Here is a 9,358-nt window from a genome sequence, read left to right as displayed (position 1 = left end):
GGTCCTGTATGACCGAAACGTTGCACAATAGTGCTTTTAATAAAGCCCAGTTTGACTTCGGACCATCAAGTGTCGTTTTTGACTGTGAGTAAACGGGTTTTACAGCATAATTAGTTGACGGCTAAGCTAATACACCATAGCTAGCGGGGCTCCGGTTAATAAGCTAACAGAGCTAGCGGAATAGAAACAACATGGCGGACCGCCGAGTGAATGAATGGACGGAGGTAAAACGCAGACGAAACGGGAGGAGGAGCAGAGAATTCATCCCTTCGCCGGTAAGACGGGCTCCCTCCATCCACCGCACCTCTCGTGCACACCATTATCAGCAGGATTATGCTCCGGCCGCGGCATGAAGACCCGATCGCCGTGCCCAGGCCAGGCGCAGCAGCTTCACCCGGGACAGGGGAGGAAAGCGCCGCTTCAACGGAGGGGCCGCGGCTCGACCCAGAACTGACAGCGGGGGCGGAAACAGGTATGAGGGGGGCTCCAGTGGACCTCATCGGCACCCGCATCGTCTATAGGATTTTACAAGCTGCTCATCATTTGGACAATGTTATGGCACCAAAACCGCCAGCTTCTTTAGCTAAAATGACTGCTAATCTGATTTCTACTGTTAAACCAGCAGCTCCAAGTGCAGAAACCTTAGCTTTTTTGGAGGATAACGCCAAACAGTGGCAACAGAACACTATGCACATTCTCCGGGATCATTACCAGAGGAGCATGCAAACTGATATTGACACATTGAGCCAGATGTCAGGGGGACGCTGGCATAACATAATAATAATGACAATAATGATGATGAAGATGATAATAATATGATTGTAGTATTTGACTCCAGACCAAATGGCACGGAGAATGTTTCCAAGGACAACAAACAACACTTTATGTTTATGAGGATGATTTATATACCACATTGATGGGAAGAGTTCCTTAATTTGAATGTCTGTTGACATAATGTCATCAGTGACATTTGAAATCTTATGTTGATGTTCTATATTATTGTGCCATTATAACACCATTAGAATGTGATGGAAGGACAATAACACCTCAATATGGCACTAATAATTAACATTAGTGCCATATTGGCAAAAAGAAAATATTACATGTTGTTCCCAATTGTGTCCTCCAGAGGGAGTCCTAATACCATTTTTTTTAGACAGAATTTGTGGATTTGTGCTCACATTCTGTCTAAAAAATGCCATAATAGGCCTCAGGTGGCCAGTGTTTTTATTTAATGATAATAATAATTTGATTCCAGACCAATTAGGTAGGGAAAACTGGTTTAACACAATTTGTGGCATAAAAATGCACAGTTATTGCCATCCAGTTATGGAAAACAAAATGTATAAAGTGGTTTGATTAATGACAAAATGATCCTTATTGAGGAATACCAAATTGCGGACAGAATTTGAAGATAAGTACAGCATTCTAGGCCTCAGGTGGCAAATGTTTTACTTAATAACAATAACAATTTCATTCCAGATCTATGGAGTAGAAAGAAGAAGAAGAAGAAGAAGAAGAAGAAGAAGAAGAAGACTTGTGTAACACAATTGCTGGTACAAAAAGGAACAGACATGGTTATTTGTTCATGAAAAATCAAATTTGAGAGTGTTTTCATTAATAATAATAATAATAATAATAATAATAATAATAATAATAATAATGACAATAATGATGACAATAATGATGATGAAGATGATAATAATATGATTGTATTATTTGACTCCAGACCAAATGGCACGGAGAATGTTTCCAAGGACAACAAACAACACTTTATGTTTATGAGGATGATTTATATACCACATTGATGGGAAGAGTTCCTTAATTTGAATGTCTGTTGACATAATGTCATCAGTGACATTTGAAATCTTATGTTGATGTTCTATATTATTGTGCCATTATAACACCATTAGAATGTGATGGAAGGACAATAACACCTCAATATGGCACTAATAATTAACATTAGTGCCATATTGGCAAAAAGAAAATATTACATGTTGTTCCCAATTGTGTCCTCCAGAGGGAGTCCTAATACCATTTTTTTAGACAGAATTTGTGGATTTGTGCTCACATTCTGTCTAAAAAATGGCATAATAGGCCTCAGGTGGCCAGTGTTTTTATTTAATGATAATAATAATTTGATTCCAGACCAATTAGGTAGGGAAAACTGGTTTAACACAATTTGTGGCATAAAAATGCACAGTTATTGCCATCCAGTTATGGAAAACAAAATGTATAAAGTGGTTTGATTAATGACAAAATGATCCTTATTGAGGAATACCAAATTGCGGACAGAATTTGAAGATAAGTACAGCATTCTAGGCCTCAGGTGGCAAATGTTTTACTTAATAACAATAACAATTTCATTCCAGATCTATGGAGTAGAAAGAAGAAGAAGAAGAAGAAGAAGAAGAAGAAGAAGAAGAAGAAGAAGACTTGTGTAACACAATTGCTGGTACAAAAAGGAACAGACATGGTTATTTGTTCATGAAAAATCAAATTTGAGAGTGTTTTCATTAATAATAATAATAATAATAATAATAATAATAATAATAATAATGACAATAATGATGACAATAATGATGATGAAGATGATAATAATATGATTGTATTATTTGACTCCAGACCAAATGGCACGGAGAATGTTTCCAAGGACAACAAACAACACTTTATGTTTATGAGGATGATTTATATACCACATTGATGGGAAGAGTTCCTTAATTTGAATGTCTGTTGACATAATGTCATCAGTGACATTTGAAATCTTATGTTGATGTTCTATATTATTGTGCCATTATAACACCATTAGAATGTGATGGAAGGACAATAACACCTCAATATGGCACTAATAATTAACATTAGTGCCATATTGGCAAAAAGAAAATATTACATGTTGTTCCCAATTGTGTCCTCCAGAGGGAGTCCTAATACCATTTTTTTAGACAGAATTTGTGGATTTGTGCTCACATTCTGTCTAAAAAATGCCATAATAGGCCTCAGGTGGCCAGTGTTTTTATTTAATGATAATAATAATTTGATTCCAGACCAATTAGGTAGGGAAAACTGGTTTAACACAATTTGTGGCATAAAAATGCACAGTTATTGCCATCCAGTTATGGAAAACAAAATGTATAAAGTGGTTTGATTAATGACAAAATGATCCTTATTGAGGAATACCAAATTGCGGACAGAATTTGAAGATAAGTACAGCATTCTAGGCCTCAGGTGGCAAATGTTTTACTTAATAACAATAACAATTTCATTCCAGATCTATGGAGTAGAAAGAAGAAGAAGAAGAAGAAGAAGAAGAAGAAGAAGAAGAAGAAGACTTGTGTAACACAATTGCTGGTACAAAAAGGAACAGACATGGTTATTTGTTCATGAAAAATCAAATTTGAGAGTGTTTTCATTAATAATAATAATAATAATAATAATAATAATAATAATAATAATAATGACAATAATGATGACAATAATGATGATGAAGATGATAATAATATGATTGTATTATTTGACTCCAGACCAAATGGCACGGAGAATGTTTCCAAGGACAACAAACAACACTTTATGTTTATGAGGATGATTTATATACCACATTGATGGGAAGAGTTCCTTAATTTGAATGTCTGTTGACATAATGTCATCAGTGACATTTGAAATCTTATGTTGATGTTCTATATTATTGTGCCATTATAACACCATTAGAATGTGATGGAAGGACAATAACACCTCAATATGGCACTAATAATTAACATTAGTGCCATATTGGCAAAAAGAAAATATTACATGTTGTTCCCAATTGTGTCCTCCAGAGGGAGTCCTAATACCATTTTTTTAGACAGAATTTGTGGATTTGTGCTCACATTCTGTCTAAAAAATGGCATAATAGGCCTCAGGTGGCCAGTGTTTTTATTTAATGATAATAATAATTTGATTCCAGACCAATTAGGTAGGGAAAACTGGTTTAACACAATTTGTGGCATAAAAATGCACAGTTATTGCCATCCAGTTATGGAAAACAAAATGTATAAAGTGGTTTGATTAATGACAAAATGATCCTTATTGAGGAATACCAAATTGCGGACAGAATTTGAAGATAAGTACAGCATTCTAGGCCTCAGGTGGCAAATGTTTTACTTAATAACAATAACAATTTCATTCCAGATCTATGGAGTAGAAAGAAGAAGAAGAAGAAGAAGAAGAAGAAGAAGAAGAAGAAGAAGAAGAAGACTTGTGTAACACAATTGCTGGTACAAAAAGGAACAGACATGGTTATTTGTTCATGAAAAATCAAATTTGAGAGTGTTTTCATTAATAATAATAATAATAATAATAATAATAATAATAATAATAATGACAATAATGATGACAATAATGATGATGAAGATGATAATAATATGATTGTATTATTTGACTCCAGACCAAATGGCACGGAGAATGTTTCCAAGGACAACAAACAACACTTTATGTTTATGAGGATGATTTATATACCACATTGATGGGAAGAGTTCCTTAATTTGAATGTCTGTTGACATAATGTCATCAGTGACATTTGAAATCTTATGTTGATGTTCTATATTATTGTGCCATTATAACACCATTAGAATGTGATGGAAGGACAATAACACCTCAATATGGCACTAATAATTAACATTAGTGCCATATTGGCAAAAAGAAAATATTACATGTTGTTCCCAATTGTGTCCTCCAGAGGGAGTCCTAATACCATTTTTTTAGACAGAATTTGTGGATTTGTGCTCACATTCTGTCTAAAAAATGCCATAATAGGCCTCAGGTGGCCAGTGTTTTTATTTAATGATAATAATAATTTGATTCCAGACCAATTAGGTAGGGAAAACTGGTTTAACACAATTTGTGGCATAAAAATGCACAGTTATTGCCATCCAGTTATGGAAAACAAAATGTATAAAGTGGTTTGATTAATGACAAAATGATCCTTATTGAGGAATACCAAATTGCGGACAGAATTTGAAGATAAGTACAGCATTCTAGGCCTCAGGTGGCAAATGTTTTACTTAATAACAATAACAATTTCATTCCAGATCTATGGAGTAGAAAGAAGAAGAAGAAGAAGAAGAAGAAGAAGAAGAAGAAGAAGAAGACTTGTGTAACACAATTGCTGGTACAAAAAGGAACAGACATGGTTATTTGTTCATGAAAAATCAAATTTGAGAGTGTTTTCATTAATAATAATAATAATAATAATAATAATAATAATAATAATAATAATGACAATAATGATGACAATAATGATGATGAAGATGATAATAATATGATTGTATTATTTGACTCCAGACCAAATGGCACGGAGAATGTTTCCAAGGACAACAAACAACACTTTATGTTTATGAGGATGATTTATATACCACATTGATGGGAAGAGTTCCTTAATTTGAATGTCTGTTGACATAATGTCATCAGTGACATTTGAAATCTTATGTTGATGTTCTATATTATTGTGCCATTATAACACCATTAGAATGTGATGGAAGGACAATAACACCTCAATATGGCACTAATAATTAACATTAGTGCCATATTGGCAAAAAGAAAATATTACATGTTGTTCCCAATTGTGTCCTCCAGAGGGAGTCCTAATACCATTTTTTTAGACAGAATTTGTGGATTTGTGCTCACATTCTGTCTAAAAAATGGCATAATAGGCCTCAGGTGGCCAGTGTTTTTATTTAATGATAATAATAATTTGATTCCAGACCATTTAGGTAGGGAAAACTGGTTTAACACAATTTGTGGCATAAAAATGCACAGTTATTGCCATCCAGTTATGGAAAACAAAATGTATAAAGTGGTTTGATTAATGACAAAATGATCCTTATTGAGGAATACCAAATTGCGGACAGAATTTGAAGATAAGTACAGCATTCTAGGCCTCAGGTGGCAAATGTTTTACTTAATAACAAGAACAATTTCATTCCAGATCTATGGAGTAGAAAGAAGAAGAAGAAGAAGAAGAAGAAGAAGAAGAAGAAGAAGACTTGTGTAACACAATTGCTGGTACAAAAAGGAACAGACATGGTTATTTGTTCATGAAAAATCAAATTTGAGAGTGTTTTCATTAATAATAATAATAATATTAATAATAATAATAATAATAATAATAATAATAATAATGACAATAATGATGACAATAATGATGATGAAGATGATAATAATATGATTGTATTATTTGACTCCAGACCAAATGGCACGGAGAATGTTTCCAAGGACAACAAACAACACTTTATGTTTATGAGGATGATTTATATACCACATTGATGGGAAGAGTTCCTTAATTTGAATGTCTGTTGACATAATGTCATCAGTGACATTTGAAATCTTATGTTGATGTTCTATATTATTGTGCCATTATAACACCATTAGAATGTGATGGAAGGACAATAACACCTCAATATGGCACTAATAATTAACATTAGTGCCATATTGGCAAAAAGAAAATATTACATGTTGTTCCCAATTGTGTCCTCCAGAGGGAGTCCTAATACCATTTTTTTAGACAGAATTTGTGGATTTGTGCTCACATTCTGTCTAAAAAATGGCATAATAGGCCTCAGGTGGCCAGTGTTTTTATTTAATGATAATAATAATTTGATTCCAGACCATTTAGGTAGGGAAAACTGGTTTAACACAATTTGTGGCATAAAAATGCACAGTTATTGCCATCCAGTTATGGAAAACAAAATGTATAAAGTGGTTTGATTAATGACAAAATGATCCTTATTGAGGAATACCAAATTGCGGACAGAATTTGAAGATAAGTACAGCATTCTAGGCCTCAGGTGGCAAATGTTTTACTTAATAACAAGAACAATTTCATTCCAGATCTATGGAGTAGAAAGAAGAAGAAGAAGAAGAAGAAGAAGAAGACTTGTGTAACACAATTGCTGGTACAAAAAGGAACAGACATGGTTATTTGTTCATGAAAAATCAAATTTGAGAGTGTTTTCATTAATAATAATAATAATATTAATAATAATAATAATAATAATAATAATAATAATAATGACAATAATGATGACAATAATGATGATGAAGATGATAATAATATGATTGTATTATTTGACTCCAGACCAAATGGCACGGAGAATGTTTCCAAGGACAACAAACAACACTTTATGTTTATGAGGATGATTTATATACCACATTGATGGGAAGAGTTCCTTAATTTGAATGTCTGTTGACATAATGTCATCAGTGACATTTGAAATCTTATGTTGATGTTCTATATTATTGTGCCATTATAACACCATTAGAATGTGATGGAAGGACAATAACACCTCAATATGGCACTAATAATTAACATTAGTGCCATATTGGCAAAAAGAAAATATTACATGTTGTTCCCAATTGTGTCCTCCAGAGGGAGTCCTAATACCATTTTTTTTAGACAGAATTTGTGGATTTGTGCTCACATTCTGTCTAAAAAATGGCATAATAGGCCTCAGGTGGCCAGTGTTTTTATTTAATAATAATAATAATTTGATTCCAGACCAATTAGGTAGGGAAAACTGGTTTAACACAATTTGTGGCATAAAAATGCACAGTTATTGCCATCCAGTTATGGAAAACAAAATGTATAAAGTGGTTTGATTAATGACAAAATGATCCTTATTGAGGAATACCAAATTGCGGACAGAATTTGAAGATAAGTACAGCATTCTAGGCCTCAGGTGGCAAATGTTTTACTTAATAACAATAACAATTTCATTCCAGATCTATGGAGTAGAAAGAAGAAGAAGAAGAAGAAGAAGAAGAAGAAGAAGAAGAAGAAGAAGAAGAAGAAGACTTGTGTAACACAATTGCTGGTACAAAAAGGAACAGACATGGTTATTTGTTCATGAAAAATCAAATTTGAGAGTGTTTTCATTAATAATAATAATAATAATAATAATAATAATAATAATAATGACAATAATGATGACAATAATGATGATGAAGATGATAATAATATGATTGTATTATTTGACTCCAGACCAAATGGCACGGAGAATGTTTCCAAGGACAACAAACAACACTTTATGTTTATGAGGATGATTTATATACCACATTGATGGGAAGAGTTCCTTAATTTGAATGTCTGTTGACATAATGTCATCAGTGACATTTGAAATCTTATGTTGATGTTCTATATTATTGTGCCATTATAACACCATTAGAATGTGATGGAAGGACAATAACACCTCAATATGGCACTAATAATTAACATTAGTGCCATATTGGCAAAAAGAAAATATTACATGTTGTTCCCAATTGTGTCCTCCAGAGGGAGTCCTAATACCATTTTTTTAGACAGAATTTGTGGATTTGTGCTCACATTCTGTCTAAAAAATGCCATAATAGGCCTCAGGTGGCCAGTGTTTTTATTTAATGATAAGAATAATTTGATTCCAGACCATTTAGGTAGGGAAAACTGGTTTAACACAATTTGTGGCATAAAAATGCACAGTTATTGCCATCCAGTTATGGAAAACAAAATGTATAAAGTGGTTTGATTAATGACAAAATGATCCTTATTGAGGAATACCAAATTGCGGACAGAATTTGAAGATAAGTACAGTATTCTAGGCCTCAGGTGGCAAATGTTTTACTTAATAACAATAACAATTTCATTCCAGATCTATGGAGTAGAAAGAAGAAGAAGAAGAAGAAGAAGAAGAAGAAGAAGAAGAAGAAGAAGAAGAAGACTTGTGTAACACAATTGCTGGTACAAAAAGGAACAGACATGGTTATTTGTTCATGAAAAATCAAATTTGAGAGTGTTTTCATTAATAATAATAATAATATTAATAATAATAATAATAATAATAATAATAATGACAATAATGATGACAATAATGATGATGAAGATGATAATAATATGATTGTATTATTTGACTCCAGACCAAATGGCACGGAGAATGTTTCCAAGGACAACAAACAACACTTTATGTTTATGAGGATGATTTATATACCACATTGATGGGAAGAGTTCCTTAATTTGAATGTCTGTTGACATAATGTCATCAGTGACATTTGAAATCTTATGTTGATGTTCTATATTATTGTGCCATTATAACACCATTAGAATGTGATGGAAGGACAATAACACCTCAATATGGCACTAATAATTAACATTAGTGCCATATTGGCAAAAAGAAAATATTACATGTTGTTCCCAATTGTGTCCTCCAGAGGGAGTCCTAATACCATTTTTTTAGACAGAATTTGTGGATTTGTGCTCACATTCTGTCTAAAAAATGCCATAATAGGCCTCAGGTGGCCAGTGTTTTTATTTAATGATAATAATAATTTGATTCCAGACCAATTAGGTAGGGAAAAC

The sequence above is a fragment of the Lutjanus erythropterus genome, unplaced genomic scaffold (assembly GCF_056507025.1).
Source record: "Lutjanus erythropterus isolate fLutEry1 unplaced genomic scaffold, fLutEry1.hap2 Scaffold_156, whole genome shotgun sequence".
Taxonomy (NCBI): Eukaryota; Metazoa; Chordata; class Actinopteri; order Lutjaniformes; family Lutjanidae; genus Lutjanus; species Lutjanus erythropterus.
This window is presented reverse-complemented; position numbering follows the sequence as displayed.